Source organism: Phoenix dactylifera, chromosome 4 (assembly GCF_051530095.1).
Source record: "Phoenix dactylifera cultivar Ajwa chromosome 4, Ajwa_hap1_PhDact_Kaust_v1.1, whole genome shotgun sequence".
Lineage (NCBI taxonomy): Eukaryota > Viridiplantae > Streptophyta > Magnoliopsida > Arecales > Arecaceae > Phoenix > Phoenix dactylifera.
Genome location: NC_143193.1, coordinates 37,337,297 through 37,351,869, shown reverse-complemented (window position 1 = coordinate 37,351,869; position 14,573 = coordinate 37,337,297). Strand labels below are relative to the sequence as shown.

Below are 14,573 nucleotides of genomic sequence, written 5' to 3'. Positions count from 1 at the left end.
GCCCCGGCAGCGCGAATGTCTCGGGCCGTCGAGGTCTGCTGCTTTGTCATAAAAGGGAGTTTCGAAGGTCATGTCATGGGTGCGATCATACCAGCACTAATGCACCGGATCCCATCAGAACTCCGCAGTTAAGCGTGCTTGGGCGAGAGTAGTACTAGGATGGGTGACCCCCTGGGAAGTCCTCGTGTTGCACCCCTTTTATTTTTTGCCCGCTTTTTTATTTTTTGATAATATTTAATTTTAATTTTTCGGCTTTTGGCTTTTCCTCTTCGGATAATTTTTTTCCCCCGAAAATAAACTGAGTCCGGAGACTCGCGGTGCCATGCCGCATAGCGGAACAGCGCGTTGAATCCTACGCCAGAACGGCCCCGGCAGCGCGAATGTCTCGGGCCGTCGCGGTCTGCTGCTTTGTCATAAAAGGGAGTTTCGAAGGGCATGTCATGGGTGCGATCATACCAGCACTAATGCACCGGATCCCATCATAACTCCGCAGTTAGGCGTGCTTGGGCGAGAGAAGTACTAGGATGGGTGACCCCCTGGGAAGTCCTCGTGTTGCACCCTTTTTATTTTTTGCCCGCTTTTTTATTTTTTGATAATATTTATTTTTAATTTTTTGGCTTTTGGCTTTTCCTCTTCGGATAATTTTTTCCCCCCGAAAATAAACTGAGTCCGGAGACTGGCGGTGCCATGCCGCATAGCGGAACAGCGCGTTGAATCCTACGCCAGAACGGCCCCGGCAGCGCGAATGTCTCGGGCCGTCGAGGTCTGCTGCTTTGTCATAAAAGGGAGTTTCGAAGGGCATGTCATGGGTGCGATCATACCAGCACTAATGCACCGGATCCCATCAGAACTCCGCAGTTAAGCGTGCTTGGGCGAGAGTAGTACTAGGATGGGTGACCCCCTGGGAAGTCCTCGTGTTGCACCCCTTTTATTTTTTGCCCGCTTTTTTATTTTTTGATAACATTTATTTTTTATTTTTCGGCTTTTGGCTTTTCCTCTTCGGATAATTTTTTTCCTCCGAAAATAAACTGAGTCCGGAGACTCGCGGTGCCATGCCGCATAGCGGAACAGCGCGTTGAATCCTATGCCAGAACGGCCCCGGCAGCGCGAATGTCTCGGGCCGTCGCGGTCTGCTGCTTTGTCATAAAAGGGAGTTTCGAAGGGCATGTCATGGGTGCGATCATACCAGCACTAATGCACCGGATCCCATCATAACTCCGCAGTTAGGCGTGCTTGGGCGAGAGAAGTACTAGGATGGGTGACCCCCTAGGAAGTCCTCGTGTTGCACCCTTTTTATTTTTTGCCCGCTTTTTTATTTTTTGATAATATTTATTTTTAATTTTTTGGCTTTTGGCTTTTCCTCTTCGGATAATTTTTTTCCCCCGAAAATAAACTGAGTCCGGAGACTGGCGGTGCCATGCCGCATAGCGGAACAGCGCGTTGAATCCTACGCCAGAACGGCCCCGGCAGCGCGAATGTCTCGGGCCGTCGAGGTCTGCTGCTTTGTCATAAAAGGGAGTTTCGAAGGGCATGTCATGGGTGCGATCATACCAGCACTAATGCACCGGATCCCATCAGAACTCCGCAGTTAAGCGTGCTTGGGCGAGAGTAGTACTAGGATGGGTGACCCCCTGGGAAGTCCTCGTGTTGCACCCCTTTTATTTTTTGCCCGCTTTTTTATTTTTTGATAATATTTAATTTTAATTTTTCGGCTTTTGGCTTTTCCTCTTCGGATAATTTTTTTCCCCCGAAAATAAACTGAGTCCGGAGACTCGCGGTGCCATGCCGCATAGCGGAACAGCGCGTTGAATCCTACGCCAGAACGGCCCCGGCAGCGCGAATGTCTCGGGCCGTCGCGGTCTGCTGCTTTGTCATAAAAGGGAGTTTCGAAGGGCATGTCATGGGTGCGATCATACCAGCACTAATGCACCGGATCCCATCAGAACTCCGCAGTTAAGCGTGCTTGGGCGAGAGTAGTACTAGGATGGGTGACCCCCTGGGAAGTCCTCGTGTTGCACCCCTTTTATTTTTTGCCCGCTTTTTTATTTTTTGATAATATTTATTTTTAATTTTTCGGCTTTTGGCTTTTCCTCTTCGGATAATTTTTTTCCCCCGAAAATAAACTGAGTCCGGAGACTCGCGGTGCCATGCCGCATAGCGGAACAGCGCGTTGAATCCTACGCCAGAACGGCCCCGGCAGCGCGAATGTCTCGGGCCGTCGCGGTCTGCTGCTTTGTCATAAAAGGGAGTTTCGAAGGGCATGTCATGGGTGCGATCATACCAGCACTAATGCACCGGATCCCATCATAACTCCGCAGTTAGGCGTGCTTGGGCGAGAGAAGTACTAGGATGGGTGACCCCCTGGGAAGTCCTCGTGTTGCACCCTTTTTATTTTTTGCCCGCTTTTTTATTTTTTGATAATATTTATTTTTAATTTTTTGGCTTTTGGCTTTTCCTCTTCGGATAATTTTTTCCCCCCGAAAATAAACTGAGTCCGGAGACTGGCGGTGCCATGCCGCATAGCGGAACAGCGCGTTGAATCCTACGCCAGAACGGCCCCGGCAGCGCGAATGTCTCGGGCCGTCGAGGTCTGCTGCTTTGTTATAAAAGGGAGTTTCGAAGGGCATGTCATGGGTGCGATCATACCAGCACTAATGCACCGGATCCCATCAGAACTCCGCAGTTAAGCGTGCTTGGGCGAGAGTAGTACTAGGATGGGTGACCCCCTGGGAAGTCCTCGTGTTGCACCCCTTTTATTTTTTGCCCGCTTTTTTATTTTTTGATAACATTTATTTTTTATTTTTCGGCTTTTGGCTTTTCCTCTTCGGATAATTTTTTTCCCCCGAAAATAAACTGAGTCCGGAGACTCGCGGTGCCATGCCGCATAGCGGAACAGCGCGTTGAATCCTACGCCAGAACGGCCCCGGCAGCGCGAATGTCTCGGGCCGTCGCGGTCTGCTGCTTTGTCATAAAAGGGAGTTTCGAAGGGCATGTCATGGGTGCGATCATACCAGCACTAATGCACCGGATCCCATCATAACTCCGCAGTTAGGCGTGCTTGGGCGAGAGAAGTACTAGGATGGGTGACCCCCTGGGAAGTCCTCGTGTTGCACCCTTTTTATTTTTTGCCCGCTTTTTTATTTTTTGATAATATTTATTTTTAATTTTTTGGCTTTTGGCTTTTCCTCTTCGGATAATTTTTTCCCCCCGAAAATAAACTGAGTCCGGAGACTGGCGGGGCCATGCCGCATAGCGGAACAGCGCGTTGAATCCTACGCCAGAACGGCCCCGGCAGCGCGAATGTCTCGGGCCGTCGAGGTCTGCTGCTTTGTCATAAAAGGGAGTTTCGAAGGGCATGTCATGGGTGCGATCATACCAGCACTAATGCACCGGATCCCATCAGAACTCCGCAGTTAAGCGTGCTTGGGCGAGAGTAGTACTAGGATGGGTGACCCCCTGGGAAGTCCTCGTGTTGCACCCCTTTTATTTTTTGCCCGCTTTTTTATTTTTTGATAACATTTATTTTTTATTTTTCGGCTTTTGGCTTTTCCTCTTCGGATAATTTTTTTCCCCCGAAAATAAACTGAGTCCGGAGACTCGCGGTGCCATGCCGCATAGCGGAACAGCGCGTTGAATCCTACGCCAGAACGGCCCCGGCAGCGCGAATGTCTCGGGCCGTCGCGGTCTGCTGCTTTGTCATAAAAGGGAGTTTCGAAGGGCATGTCATGGGTGCGATCATACCAGCACTAATGCACCGGATCCCATCAGAACTCCGCAGTTAAGCGTGCTTGGGCGAGAGTAGTACTAGGATGGGTGACCCCCTGGGAAGTCCTCGTGTTGCACCCCTTTTATTTTTTGCCCGCTTTTTTATTTTTTGATAATATTTATTTTTAATTTTTCGGCTTTTGGCTTTTCCTCTTCGGATAATTTTTTTCCCCCGAAAATAAACTGAGTCCGGAGACTCGCGGTGCCATGCCGCATAGCGGAACAGCGCGTTGAATCCTACGCCAGAACGGCCCCGGCAGCGCGAATGTCTCGGGCCGTCGCGGTCTGCTGCTTTGTCATAAAAGGGAGTTTCGAAGGGCATGTCATGGGTGCGATCATACCAGCACTAATGCACCGGATCCCATCATAACTCCGCAGTTAGGCGTGCTTGGGCGAGAGAAGTACTAGGATGGGTGACCCCCTGGGAAGTCCTCGTGTTGCACCCTTTTTATTTTTTGCCCGCTTTTTTATTTTTTGATAATATTTATTTTTAATTTTTTGGCTTTTGGCTTTTCCTCTTCGGATAATTTTTTCCCCCCGAAAATAAACTGAGTCCGGAGACTGGCGGGGCCATGCCGCATAGCGGAACAGCGCGTTGAATCCTACGCCAGAACGGCCCCGGCAGCGCGAATGTCTCGGGCCGTCGAGGTCTGCTGCTTTGTCATAAAAGGGAGTTTCGAAGGGCATGTCATGGGTGCGATCATACCAGCACTAATGCACCGGATCCCATCAGAACTCCGCAGTTAAGCGTGCTTGGGCGAGAGTAGTACTAGGATGGGTGACCCCCTGGGAAGTCCTCGTGTTGCACCCCTTTTATTTTTTGCCCGCTTTTTTATTTTTTGATAACATTTATTTTTTATTTTTCGGCTTTTGGCTTTTCCTCTTCGGATAATTTTTTTCCCCCGAAAATAAACTGAGTCCGGAGACTCGCGGTGCCATGCCGCATAGCGGAACAGCGCGTTGAATCCTACGCCAGAACGGCCCCGGCAGCGCGAATGTCTCGGGCCGTCGCGGTCTGCTGCTTTGTCATAAAAGGGAGTTTCGAAGGGCATGTCATGGGTGCGATCATACCAGCACTAATGCACCGGATCCCATCATAACTCCGCAGTTAGGCGTGCTTGGGCGAGAGAAGTACTAGGATGGGTGACCCCCTGGGAAGTCCTCGTGTTGCACCCTTTTTATTTTTTGCCCGCTTTTTTATTTTTTGATAATATTTATTTTTAATTTTTTGGCTTTTGGCTTTTCCTCTTCGGATAATTTTTTTCCCCCGAAAATAAGCTGAGTCCGGAGACTCGCGGTGCCATGCCGCATAGCGGAACAGCGCGTTGAATCCTACGCCAGAACGGCCCCGGCAGCGCGAATGTCTCGGGCCGTCGCGGTCTGCTGCTTTGTCATAAAAGGGAGTTTCGAAGGGCATGTCATGGGTGCGATCATACCAGCACTAATGCACCGGATCCCATCATAACTCCGCAGTTAGGCGTGCTTGGGCGAGAGTAGTACTAGGATGGGTGACCCCCTGGGAAGTCCTCGTGTTGCACCCCTTTTATTTTTTGCCCGCTTTTTTATTTTTTGATAATATTTATTTTTAATTTTTCGGCTTTTGGCTTTTCCTCTTCGGATAATTTTTTTCCCCCGAAAATAAACTGAGTCCGGAGACTCGCGGTGCCATGCCGCATAGCGGAACAGCGCGTTGAATCCTACGCCAGAACGGCCCCGGCAGCGCGAATGTCTCGGGCCGTCGCGGTCTGCTGCTTTGTCATAAAAGGGAGTTTCGAAGGGCATGTCATGGGTGCGATCATACCAGCACTAATGCACCGGATCCCATCATAACTCCGCAGTTAGGCGTGCTTGGGCGAGAGAAGTACTAGGATGGGTGACCCCCTGGGAAGTCCTCGTGTTGCACCCTTTTTATTTTTTGCCCGCTTTTTTATTTTTTGATAATATTTATTTTTAATTTTTTGGCTTTTGGCTTTTCCTCTTCGGATAATTTTTTCCCCCCGAAAATAAACTGAGTCCGGAGACTGGCGGTGCCATGCCGCATAGCGGAACAGCGCGTTGAATCCTACGCCAGAACGGCCCCGGCAGCGCGAATGTCTCGGGCCGTCGAGGTCTGCTGCTTTGTCATAAAAGGGAGTTTCGAAGGGCATGTCATGGGTGCGATCATACCAGCACTAATGCACCGGATCCCATCAGAACTCCGCAGTTAAGCGTGCTTGGGCGAGAGTAGTACTAGGATGGGTGACCCCCTGGGAAGTCCTCGTGTTGCACCCCTTTTATTTTTTGCCCGCTTTTTTATTTTTTGATAACATTTATTTTTTATTTTTCGGCTTTTGGCTTTTCCTCTTCGGATAATTTTTTTCCCCCGAAAATAAACTGAGTCCGGAGACTCGCGGTGCCATGCCGCATAGCGGAACAGCACGTTGAATCCTACGCCAGAACGGCCCCGGCAGCGCGAATGTCTCGGGCCGTCGCGGTCTGCTGCTTTGTCATAAAAGGGAGTTTCGAAGGGCATGTCATGGGTGCGATCATACCAGCACTAATGCACCGGATCCCATCAGAACTCCGCAGTTAAGCGTGCTTGGGCGAGAGTAGTACTAGGATGGGTGACCCCCTGGAAAGTCCTCGTGTTGCACCCCTTTTATTTTTTGCCCGCTTTTTTATTTTTTGATAATATTTATTTTTAATTTTTCGGCTTTTGGCTTTTCCTCTTCGGATAATTTTTTTCCCCCGAAAATAAACTGAGTCCGGAGACTCGCGGTGCCATGCCGCATAGCGGAACAGCGCGTTGAATCCTACGCCAGAACGGCCCCGGCAGCGCGAATGTCTCGGGCCGTCGCGGTCTGCTGCTTTGTCATAAAAGGGAGTTTCGAAGGGCATGTCATGGGTGCGATCATACCAGCACTAATGCACCGGATCCCATCATAACTCCGCAGTTAGGCGTGCTTGGGCGAGAGAAGTACTAGGATGGGTGACCCCCTGGGAAGTCCTCGTGTTGCACCCTTTTTATTTTTTGCCCGCTTTTTTATTTTTTGATAATATTTATTTTTAATTTTTTGGCTTTTGGCTTTTCCTCTTCGGATAATTTTTTCCCCCCGAAAATAAACTGAGTCCGGAGACTGGCGGGGCCATGCCGCATAGCGGAACAGCGCGTTGAATCCTACGCCAGAACGGCCCCGGCAGCGCGAATGTCTCGGGCCGTCGAGGTCTGCTGCTTTGTCATAAAAGGGAGTTTCGAAGGGCATGTCATGGGTGCGATCATACCAGCACTAATGCACCGGATCCCATCAGAACTCCGCAGTTAAGCGTGCTTGGGCGAGAGTAGTACTAGGATGGGTGACCCCCTGGGAAGTCCTCGTGTTGCACCCCTTTTATTTTTTGCCCGCTTTTTTATTTTTTGATAACATTTATTTTTTATTTTTCGGCTTTTGGCTTTTCCTCTTCGGATAATTTTTTTCCCCCGAAAATAAACTGAGTCCGGAGACTCGCGGTGCCATGCCGCATAGCGGAACAGCGCGTTGAATCCTACGCCAGAACGGCCCCGGCAGCGCGAATGTCTCGGGCCGTCGCGGTCTGCTGCTTTGTCATAAAAGGGAGTTTCGAAGGGCATGTCATGGGTGCGATCATACCAGCACTAATGCACCGGATCCCATCATAACTCCGCAGTTAGGCGTGCTTGGGCGAGAGAAGTACTAGGATGGGTGACCCCCTGGGAAGTCCTCGTGTTGCACCCTTTTTATTTTTTGCCCGCTTTTTTATTTTTTGATAATATTTATTTTTAATTTTTTGGCTTTTGGCTTTTCCTCTTCGGATAATTTTTTTCCCCCGAAAATAAGCTGAGTCCGGAGACTCGCGGTGCCATGCCGCATAGCGGAACAGCGCGTTGAATCCTACGCCAGAACGGCCCCGGCAGCGCGAATGTCTCGGGCCGTCGCGGTCTGCTGCTTTGTCATAAAAGGGAGTTTCGAAGGGCATGTCATGGGTGCGATCATACCAGCACTAATGCACCGGATCCCATCATAACTCCGCAGTTAGGCGTGCTTGGGCGAGAGTAGTACTAGGATGGGTGACCCCCTGGGAAGTCCTCGTGTTGCACCCCTTTTATTTTTTGCCCGCTTTTTTATTTTTTGATAATATTTATTTTTAATTTTTCGGCTTTTGGCTTTTCCTCTTCGGATAATTTTTTTCCCCCGAAAATAAACTGAGTCCGGAGACTCGCGGTGCCATGCCGCATAGCGGAACAGCGCGTTGAATCCTACGCCAGAACGGCCCCGGCAGCGCGAATGTCTCGGGCCGTCGCGGTCTGCTGCTTTGTCATAAAAGGGAGTTTCGAAGGGCATGTCATGGGTGCGATCATACCAGCACTAATGCACCGGATCCCATCATAACTCCGCAGTTAGGCGTGCTTGGGCGAGAGAAGTACTAGGATGGGTGACCCCCTGGGAAGTCCTCGTGTTGCACCCTTTTTATTTTTTGCCCGCTTTTTTATTTTTTGATAATATTTATTTTTAATTTTTTGGCTTTTGGCTTTTCCTCTTCGGATAATTTTTTCCCCCCGAAAATAAACTGAGTCCGGAGACTGGCGGTGCCATGCCGCATAGCGGAACAGCGCGTTGAATCCTACGCCAGAACGGCCCCGGCAGCGCGAATGTCTCGGGCCGTCGAGGTCTGCTGCTTTGTCATAAAAGGGAGTTTCGAAGGGCATGTCATGGGTGCGATCATACCAGCACTAATGCACCGGATCCCATCAGAACTCCGCAGTTAAGCGTGCTTGGGCGAGAGTAGTACTAGGATGGGTGACCCCCTGGGAAGTCCTCGTGTTGCACCCCTTTTATTTTTTGCCCGCTTTTTTATTTTTTGATAACATTTATTTTTTATTTTTCGGCTTTTGGCTTTTCCTCTTCGGATAATTTTTTTCCCCCGAAAATAAACTGAGTCCGGAGACTCGCGGTGCCATGCCGCATAGCGGAACAGCACGTTGAATCCTACGCCAGAACGGCCCCGGCAGCGCGAATGTCTCGGGCCGTCGCGGTCTGCTGCTTTGTCATAAAAGGGAGTTTCGAAGGGCATGTCATGGGTGCGATCATACCAGCACTAATGCACCGGATCCCATCAGAACTCCGCAGTTAAGCGTGCTTGGGCGAGAGTAGTACTAGGATGGGTGACCCCCTGGAAAGTCCTCGTGTTGCACCCCTTTTATTTTTTGCCCGCTTTTTTATTTTTTGATAATATTTATTTTTAATTTTTCGGCTTTTGGCTTTTCCTCTTCGGATAATTTTTTTCCCCCGAAAATAAACTGAGTCCGGAGACTCGCGGTGCCATGCCGCATAGCGGAACAGCGCGTTGAATCCTACGCCAGAACGGCCCCGGCAGCGCGAATGTCTCGGGCCGTCGCGGTCTGCTGCTTTGTCATAAAAGGGAGTTTCGAAGGGCATGTCATGGGTGCGATCATACCAGCACTAATGCACCGGATCCCATCATAACTCCGCAGTTAGGCGTGCTTGGGCGAGAGAAGTACTAGGATGGGTGACCCCCTGGGAAGTCCTCGTGTTGCACCCTTTTTATTTTTTGCCCGCTTTTTTATTTTTTGATAATATTTATTTTTAATTTTTTGGCTTTTGGCTTTTCCTCTTCGGATAATTTTTTCCCCCCGAAAATAAACTGAGTCCGGAGACTGGCGGGGCCATGCCGCATAGCGGAACAGCGCGTTGAATCCTACGCCAGAACGGCCCCGGCAGCGCGAATGTCTCGGGCCGTCGAGGTCTGCTGCTTTGTCATAAAAGGGAGTTTCGAAGGGCATGTCATGGGTGCGATCATACCAGCACTAATGCACCGGATCCCATCAGAACTCCGCAGTTAAGCGTGCTTGGGCGAGAGTAGTACTAGGATGGGTGACCCCCTGGGAAGTCCTCGTGTTGCACCCCTTTTATTTTTTGCCCGCTTTTTTATTTTTTGATAACATTTATTTTTTATTTTTCGGCTTTTGGCTTTTCCTCTTCGGATAATTTTTTTCCCCCGAAAATAAACTGAGTCCGGAGACTCGCGGTGCCATGCCGCATAGCGGAACAGCGCGTTGAATCCTACGCCAGAACGGCCCCGGCAGCGCGAATGTCTCGGGCCGTCGCGGTCTGCTGCTTTGTCATAAAAGGGAGTTTCGAAGGGCATGTCATGGGTGCGATCATACCAGCACTAATGCACCGGATCCCATCATAACTCCGCAGTTAGGCGTGCTTGGGCGAGAGAAGTACTAGGATGGGTGACCCCCTGGGAAGTCCTCGTGTTGCACCCTTTTTATTTTTTGCCCGCTTTTTTATTTTTTGATAATATTTATTTTTAATTTTTTGGCTTTTGGCTTTTCCTCTTCGGATAATTTTTTTCCCCCGAAAATAAGCAGAGTCCGGAGACTCGCGGTGCCATGCCGCATAGCGGAACAGCGCGTTGAATCCTACGCCAGAACGGCCCCGGCAGCGCGAATGTCTCGGGCCGTCGCGGTCTGCTGCTTTGTCATAAAAGGGAGTTTCGAAGGGCATGTCATGGGTGCGATCATACCAGCACTAATGCACCGGATCCCATCATAACTCCGCAGTTAGGCGTGCTTGGGCGAGAGTAGTACTAGGATGGGTGACCCCCTGGGAAGTCCTCGTGTTGCACCCCTTTTATTTTTTGCCCGCTTTTTTATTTTTTGATAATATTTATTTTTAATTTTTCGGCTTTTGGCTTTTCCTCTTCGGATAATTTTTTTCCCCCGAAAATAAACTGAGTCCGGAGACTCGCGGTGCCATGCCGCATAGCGGAACAGCGCGTTGAATCCTACGCCAGAACGGCCCCGGCAGCGCGAATGTCTCGGGCCGTCGCGGTCTGCTGCTTTGTCATAAAAGGGAGTTTCGAAGGGCATGTCATGGGTGCGATCATACCAGCACTAATGCACCGGATCCCATCATAACTCCGCAGTTAGGCGTGCTTGGGCGAGAGAAGTACTAGGATGGGTGACCCCCTGGGAAGTCCTCGTGTTGCACCCTTTTTATTTTTTGCCCGCTTTTTTATTTTTTGATAATATTTATTTTTAATTTTTTGGCTTTTGGCTTTTCCTCTTCGGATAATTTTTTCCCCCCGAAAATAAACTGAGTCCGGAGACTGGCGGTGCCATGCCGCATAGCGGAACAGCGCGTTGAATCCTACGCCAGAACGGCCCCGGCAGCGCGAATGTCTCGGGCCGTCGAGGTCTGCTGCTTTGTCATAAAAGGGAGTTTCGAAGGGCATGTCATGGGTGCGATCATACCAGCACTAATGCACCGGATCCCATCAGAACTCCGCAGTTAAGCGTGCTTGGGCGAGAGTAGTACTAGGATGGGTGACCCCCTGGGAAGTCCTCGTGTTGCACCCCTTTTATTTTTTGCCCGCTTTTTTATTTTTTGATAACATTTATTTTTTATTTTTCGGCTTTTGGCTTTTCCTCTTCGGATAATTTTTTTCCCCCGAAAATAAACTGAGTCCGGAGACTCGCGGTGCCATGCCGCATAGCGGAACAGCACGTTGAATCCTACGCCAGAACGGCCCCGGCAGCGCGAATGTCTCGGGCCGTCGCGGTCTGCTGCTTTGTCATAAAAGGGAGTTTCGAAGGGCATGTCATGGGTGCGATCATACCAGCACTAATGCACCGGATCCCATCAGAACTCCGCAGTTAAGCGTGCTTGGGCGAGAGTAGTACTAGGATGGGTGACCCCCTGGAAAGTCCTCGTGTTGCACCCCTTTTATTTTTTGCCCGCTTTTTTATTTTTTGATAATATTTATTTTTAATTTTTCGGCTTTTGGCTTTTCCTCTTCGGATAATTTTTTTCCCCCGAAAATAAACTGAGTCCGGAGACTCGCGGTGCCATGCCGCATAGCGGAACAGCGCGTTGAATCCTACGCCAGAACGGCCCCGGCAGCGCGAATGTCTCGGGCCGTCGCGGTCTGCTGCTTTGTCATAAAAGGGAGTTTCGAAGGGCATGTCATGGGTGCGATCATACCAGCACTAATGCACCGGATCCCATCATAACTCCGCAGTTAGGCGTGCTTGGGCGAGAGAAGTACTAGGATGGGTGACCCCCTGGGAAGTCCTCGTGTTGCACCCTTTTTATTTTTTGCCCGCTTTTTTATTTTTTGATAATATTTATTTTTAATTTTTTGGCTTTTGGCTTTTCCTCTTCGGATAATTTTTTCCCCCCGAAAATAAACTGAGTCCGGAGACTGGCGGGGCCATGCCGCATAGCGGAACAGCGCGTTGAATCCTACGCCAGAACGGCCCCGGCAGCGCGAATGTCTCGGGCCGTCGAGGTCTGCTGCTTTGTCATAAAAGGGAGTTTCGAAGGGCATGTCATGGGTGCGATCATACCAGCACTAATGCACCGGATCCCATCAGAACTCCGCAGTTAAGCGTGCTTGGGCGAGAGTAGTACTAGGATGGGTGACCCCCTGGGAAGTCCTCGTGTTGCACCCCTTTTATTTTTTGCCCGCTTTTTTATTTTTTGATAACATTTATTTTTTATTTTTCGGCTTTTGGCTTTTCCTCTTCGGATAATTTTTTTCCCCCGAAAATAAACTGAGTCCGGAGACTCGCGGTGCCATGCCGCATAGCGGAACAGCGCGTTGAATCCTACGCCAGAACGGCCCCGGCAGCGCGAATGTCTCGGGCCGTCGCGGTCTGCTGCTTTGTCATAAAAGGGAGTTTCGAAGGGCATGTCATGGGTGCGATCATACCAGCACTAATGCACCGGATCCCATCATAACTCCGCAGTTAGGCGTGCTTGGGCGAGAGAAGTACTAGGATGGGTGACCCCCTGGGAAGTCCTCGTGTTGCACCCTTTTTATTTTTTGCCCGCTTTTTTATTTTTTGATAATATTTATTTTTAATTTTTTGGCTTTTGGCTTTTCCTCTTCGGATAATTTTTTTCCCCCGAAAATAAGCAGAGTCCGGAGACTCGCGGTGCCATGCCGCATAGCGGAACAGCGCGTTGAATCCTACGCCAGAACGGCCCCGGCAGCGCGAATGTCTCGGGCCGTCGCGGTCTGCTGCTTTGTCATAAAAGGGAGTTTCGAAGGGCATGTCATGGGTGCGATCATACCAGCACTAATGCACCGGATCCCATCATAACTCCGCAGTTAGGCGTGCTTGGGCGAGAGTAGTACTAGGATGGGTGACCCCCTGGGAAGTCCTCGTGTTGCACCCCTTTTATTTTTTGCCCGCTTTTTTATTTTTTGATAATATTTATTTTTAATTTTTCGGCTTTTGGCTTTTCCTCTTCGGATAATTTTTTTCCCCCGAAAATAAACTGAGTCCGGAGACTCGCGGTGCCATGCCGCATAGCGGAACAGCGCGTTGAATCCTACGCCAGAACGGCCCCGGCAGCGCGAATGTCTCGGGCCGTCGCGGTCTGCTGCTTTGTCATAAAAGGGAGTTTCGAAGGGCATGTCATGGGTGCGATCATACCAGCACTAATGCACCGGATCCCATCATAACTCCGCAGTTAGGCGTGCTTGGGCGAGAGAAGTACTAGGATGGGTGACCCCCTGGGAAGTCCTCGTGTTGCACCCTTTTTATTTTTTGCCCGCTTTTTTATTTTTTGATAATATTTATTTTTAATTTTTTGGCTTTTGGCTTTTCCTCTTCGGATAATTTTTTCCCCCCGAAAATAAACTGAGTCCGGAGACTGGCGGTGCCATGCCGCATAGCGGAACAGCGCGTTGAATCCTACGCCAGAACGGCCCCGGCAGCGCGAATGTCTCGGGCCGTCGAGGTCTGCTGCTTTGTCATAAAAGGGAGTTTCGAAGGGCATGTCATGGGTGCGATCATACCAGCACTAATGCACCGGATCCCATCAGAACTCCGCAGTTAAGCGTGCTTGGGCGAGAGTAGTACTAGGATGGGTGACCCCCTGGGAAGTCCTCGTGTTGCACCCCTTTTATTTTTTGCCCGCTTTTTTATTTTTTGATAACATTTATTTTTTATTTTTCGGCTTTTGGCTTTTCCTCTTCGGATAATTTTTTTCCTCCGAAAATAAACTGAGTCCGGAGACTCGCGGTGCCATGCCGCATAGCGGAACAGCGCGTTGAATCCTACGCCAGAACGGCCCCGGCAGCGCGAATGTCTCGGGCCGTCGCGGTCTGCTGCTTTGTCATAAAAGGGAGTTTCGAAGGGCATGTCATGGGTGCGATCATACCAGCACTAATGCACCGGATCCCATCATAACTCCGCAGTTAGGCGTGCTTGGGCGAGAGAAGTACTAGGATGGGTGACCCCCTAGGAAGTCCTCGTGTTGCACCCTTTTTATTTTTTGCCCGCTTTTTTATTTTTTGATAATATTTATTTTTAATTTTTTGGCTTTTGGCTTTTCCTCTTCGGATAATTTTTTCCCCCCGAAAATAAACTGAGTCCGGAGACTGGCGGTGCCATGCCGCATAGCGGAACAGCGCGTTGAATCCTACGCCAGAACGGCCCCGGCAGCGCGAATGTCTCGGGCCGTCGAGGTCTGCTGCTTTGTCATAAAAGGGAGTTTCGAAGGGCATGTCATGGGTGCGATCATACCAGCACTAATGCACCGGATCCCATCAGAACTCCGCAGTTAAGCGTGCTTGGGCGAGAGTAGTACTAGGATGGGTGACCCCCTGGGAAGTCCTCGTGTTGCACCCTTTTTATTTTTTGCCCGCTTTTTTATTTTTTGATAATATTTATTTTTAATTTTTTGGCTTTTGGCTTTTCCTCTTCGGATAATTTTTTCCCCCCGAAAATAAACTGAGTCCGGAGACTGGCGGTGCCATGCCGCATAGCGGAA

At 49.9% G+C, this 14,573-nt stretch overlaps 23 non-coding genes and 17 pseudogenes across 23 annotated transcripts; all 40 read left to right on the top strand.

Moving 5' to 3' along the window:
* The first annotated feature begins 77 nt into the window (after nucleotides 1-77).
* On the top strand, nucleotides 78-196 carry LOC149762952 (5S ribosomal RNA). Its single transcript, XR_016410538.1, has one exon. It is a non-coding gene; the product is annotated as a 5S ribosomal RNA (ribosomal RNA).
* Nucleotides 197-442: 246 nt separating this feature from the next.
* Nucleotides 443-561, top strand: LOC149762951 (5S ribosomal RNA; annotated as a pseudogene).
* A 246-nt stretch (nucleotides 562-807) lies between these two features.
* On the top strand, nucleotides 808-926 carry LOC149762950 (5S ribosomal RNA). The gene has a single exon (XR_016410537.1). It is a non-coding gene; the product is annotated as a 5S ribosomal RNA (ribosomal RNA).
* A 246-nt stretch (nucleotides 927-1,172) lies between these two features.
* Nucleotides 1,173-1,291, top strand: LOC149762949 (5S ribosomal RNA; annotated as a pseudogene).
* Nucleotides 1,292-1,537: 246 nt separating this feature from the next.
* Nucleotides 1,538-1,656, top strand: LOC149762948 (5S ribosomal RNA). The gene has a single exon (XR_016410536.1). It is a non-coding gene; the product is annotated as a 5S ribosomal RNA (ribosomal RNA).
* Nucleotides 1,657-1,902: 246 nt separating this feature from the next.
* LOC149762947 (5S ribosomal RNA) lies at nucleotides 1,903-2,021 on the top strand. Its single transcript, XR_016410535.1, has one exon. It is a non-coding gene; the product is annotated as a 5S ribosomal RNA (ribosomal RNA).
* Nucleotides 2,022-2,267: 246 nt separating this feature from the next.
* LOC149762946 (5S ribosomal RNA) lies at nucleotides 2,268-2,386 on the top strand (annotated as a pseudogene).
* A 246-nt stretch (nucleotides 2,387-2,632) lies between these two features.
* Nucleotides 2,633-2,751, top strand: LOC149762945 (5S ribosomal RNA). Its single transcript, XR_016410534.1, has one exon. It is a non-coding gene; the product is annotated as a 5S ribosomal RNA (ribosomal RNA).
* A 246-nt stretch (nucleotides 2,752-2,997) lies between these two features.
* LOC149762944 (5S ribosomal RNA) lies at nucleotides 2,998-3,116 on the top strand (annotated as a pseudogene).
* Nucleotides 3,117-3,362: 246 nt separating this feature from the next.
* LOC149762943 (5S ribosomal RNA) lies at nucleotides 3,363-3,481 on the top strand. The gene has a single exon (XR_016410533.1). It is a non-coding gene; the product is annotated as a 5S ribosomal RNA (ribosomal RNA).
* A 246-nt stretch (nucleotides 3,482-3,727) lies between these two features.
* Nucleotides 3,728-3,846, top strand: LOC149762942 (5S ribosomal RNA). The gene has a single exon (XR_016410531.1). It is a non-coding gene; the product is annotated as a 5S ribosomal RNA (ribosomal RNA).
* Nucleotides 3,847-4,092: 246 nt separating this feature from the next.
* Nucleotides 4,093-4,211, top strand: LOC149762941 (5S ribosomal RNA; annotated as a pseudogene).
* A 246-nt stretch (nucleotides 4,212-4,457) lies between these two features.
* On the top strand, nucleotides 4,458-4,576 carry LOC149762940 (5S ribosomal RNA). The gene has a single exon (XR_016410530.1). It is a non-coding gene; the product is annotated as a 5S ribosomal RNA (ribosomal RNA).
* A 246-nt stretch (nucleotides 4,577-4,822) lies between these two features.
* LOC149762939 (5S ribosomal RNA) lies at nucleotides 4,823-4,941 on the top strand (annotated as a pseudogene).
* A 246-nt stretch (nucleotides 4,942-5,187) lies between these two features.
* On the top strand, nucleotides 5,188-5,306 carry LOC149762938 (5S ribosomal RNA). The gene has a single exon (XR_016408836.1). It is a non-coding gene; the product is annotated as a 5S ribosomal RNA (ribosomal RNA).
* Nucleotides 5,307-5,552: 246 nt separating this feature from the next.
* On the top strand, nucleotides 5,553-5,671 carry LOC149762937 (5S ribosomal RNA; annotated as a pseudogene).
* Nucleotides 5,672-5,917: 246 nt separating this feature from the next.
* On the top strand, nucleotides 5,918-6,036 carry LOC149762936 (5S ribosomal RNA). The gene has a single exon (XR_016410529.1). It is a non-coding gene; the product is annotated as a 5S ribosomal RNA (ribosomal RNA).
* A 246-nt stretch (nucleotides 6,037-6,282) lies between these two features.
* Nucleotides 6,283-6,401, top strand: LOC149762935 (5S ribosomal RNA). Its single transcript, XR_016403137.1, has one exon. It is a non-coding gene; the product is annotated as a 5S ribosomal RNA (ribosomal RNA).
* A 246-nt stretch (nucleotides 6,402-6,647) lies between these two features.
* Nucleotides 6,648-6,766, top strand: LOC149762934 (5S ribosomal RNA; annotated as a pseudogene).
* A 246-nt stretch (nucleotides 6,767-7,012) lies between these two features.
* On the top strand, nucleotides 7,013-7,131 carry LOC149762933 (5S ribosomal RNA). Its single transcript, XR_016410528.1, has one exon. It is a non-coding gene; the product is annotated as a 5S ribosomal RNA (ribosomal RNA).
* Nucleotides 7,132-7,377: 246 nt separating this feature from the next.
* LOC149762932 (5S ribosomal RNA) lies at nucleotides 7,378-7,496 on the top strand (annotated as a pseudogene).
* Nucleotides 7,497-7,742: 246 nt separating this feature from the next.
* On the top strand, nucleotides 7,743-7,861 carry LOC149762931 (5S ribosomal RNA). The gene has a single exon (XR_016408835.1). It is a non-coding gene; the product is annotated as a 5S ribosomal RNA (ribosomal RNA).
* Nucleotides 7,862-8,107: 246 nt separating this feature from the next.
* On the top strand, nucleotides 8,108-8,226 carry LOC149762930 (5S ribosomal RNA; annotated as a pseudogene).
* Nucleotides 8,227-8,472: 246 nt separating this feature from the next.
* Nucleotides 8,473-8,591, top strand: LOC149762929 (5S ribosomal RNA). Its single transcript, XR_016410527.1, has one exon. It is a non-coding gene; the product is annotated as a 5S ribosomal RNA (ribosomal RNA).
* A 246-nt stretch (nucleotides 8,592-8,837) lies between these two features.
* LOC149762928 (5S ribosomal RNA) lies at nucleotides 8,838-8,956 on the top strand. Its single transcript, XR_016403136.1, has one exon. It is a non-coding gene; the product is annotated as a 5S ribosomal RNA (ribosomal RNA).
* Nucleotides 8,957-9,202: 246 nt separating this feature from the next.
* On the top strand, nucleotides 9,203-9,321 carry LOC149762927 (5S ribosomal RNA; annotated as a pseudogene).
* A 246-nt stretch (nucleotides 9,322-9,567) lies between these two features.
* Nucleotides 9,568-9,686, top strand: LOC149762926 (5S ribosomal RNA). The gene has a single exon (XR_016410526.1). It is a non-coding gene; the product is annotated as a 5S ribosomal RNA (ribosomal RNA).
* Nucleotides 9,687-9,932: 246 nt separating this feature from the next.
* Nucleotides 9,933-10,051, top strand: LOC149762925 (5S ribosomal RNA; annotated as a pseudogene).
* A 246-nt stretch (nucleotides 10,052-10,297) lies between these two features.
* LOC149762924 (5S ribosomal RNA) lies at nucleotides 10,298-10,416 on the top strand. Its single transcript, XR_016408834.1, has one exon. It is a non-coding gene; the product is annotated as a 5S ribosomal RNA (ribosomal RNA).
* Nucleotides 10,417-10,662: 246 nt separating this feature from the next.
* Nucleotides 10,663-10,781, top strand: LOC149762923 (5S ribosomal RNA; annotated as a pseudogene).
* A 246-nt stretch (nucleotides 10,782-11,027) lies between these two features.
* On the top strand, nucleotides 11,028-11,146 carry LOC149762922 (5S ribosomal RNA). The gene has a single exon (XR_016410525.1). It is a non-coding gene; the product is annotated as a 5S ribosomal RNA (ribosomal RNA).
* A 246-nt stretch (nucleotides 11,147-11,392) lies between these two features.
* Nucleotides 11,393-11,511, top strand: LOC149762921 (5S ribosomal RNA). The gene has a single exon (XR_016403135.1). It is a non-coding gene; the product is annotated as a 5S ribosomal RNA (ribosomal RNA).
* Nucleotides 11,512-11,757: 246 nt separating this feature from the next.
* Nucleotides 11,758-11,876, top strand: LOC149762920 (5S ribosomal RNA; annotated as a pseudogene).
* A 246-nt stretch (nucleotides 11,877-12,122) lies between these two features.
* LOC149762919 (5S ribosomal RNA) lies at nucleotides 12,123-12,241 on the top strand. The gene has a single exon (XR_016410524.1). It is a non-coding gene; the product is annotated as a 5S ribosomal RNA (ribosomal RNA).
* Nucleotides 12,242-12,487: 246 nt separating this feature from the next.
* On the top strand, nucleotides 12,488-12,606 carry LOC149762918 (5S ribosomal RNA; annotated as a pseudogene).
* A 246-nt stretch (nucleotides 12,607-12,852) lies between these two features.
* On the top strand, nucleotides 12,853-12,971 carry LOC149762917 (5S ribosomal RNA). Its single transcript, XR_016408832.1, has one exon. It is a non-coding gene; the product is annotated as a 5S ribosomal RNA (ribosomal RNA).
* A 246-nt stretch (nucleotides 12,972-13,217) lies between these two features.
* Nucleotides 13,218-13,336, top strand: LOC149762916 (5S ribosomal RNA; annotated as a pseudogene).
* Nucleotides 13,337-13,582: 246 nt separating this feature from the next.
* Nucleotides 13,583-13,701, top strand: LOC149762915 (5S ribosomal RNA). The gene has a single exon (XR_016410523.1). It is a non-coding gene; the product is annotated as a 5S ribosomal RNA (ribosomal RNA).
* Nucleotides 13,702-13,947: 246 nt separating this feature from the next.
* LOC149762914 (5S ribosomal RNA) lies at nucleotides 13,948-14,066 on the top strand (annotated as a pseudogene).
* Nucleotides 14,067-14,312: 246 nt separating this feature from the next.
* LOC149762913 (5S ribosomal RNA) lies at nucleotides 14,313-14,431 on the top strand. The gene has a single exon (XR_016412211.1). It is a non-coding gene; the product is annotated as a 5S ribosomal RNA (ribosomal RNA).
* The last annotated feature ends 142 nt before the right edge of the window (nucleotides 14,432-14,573 follow it).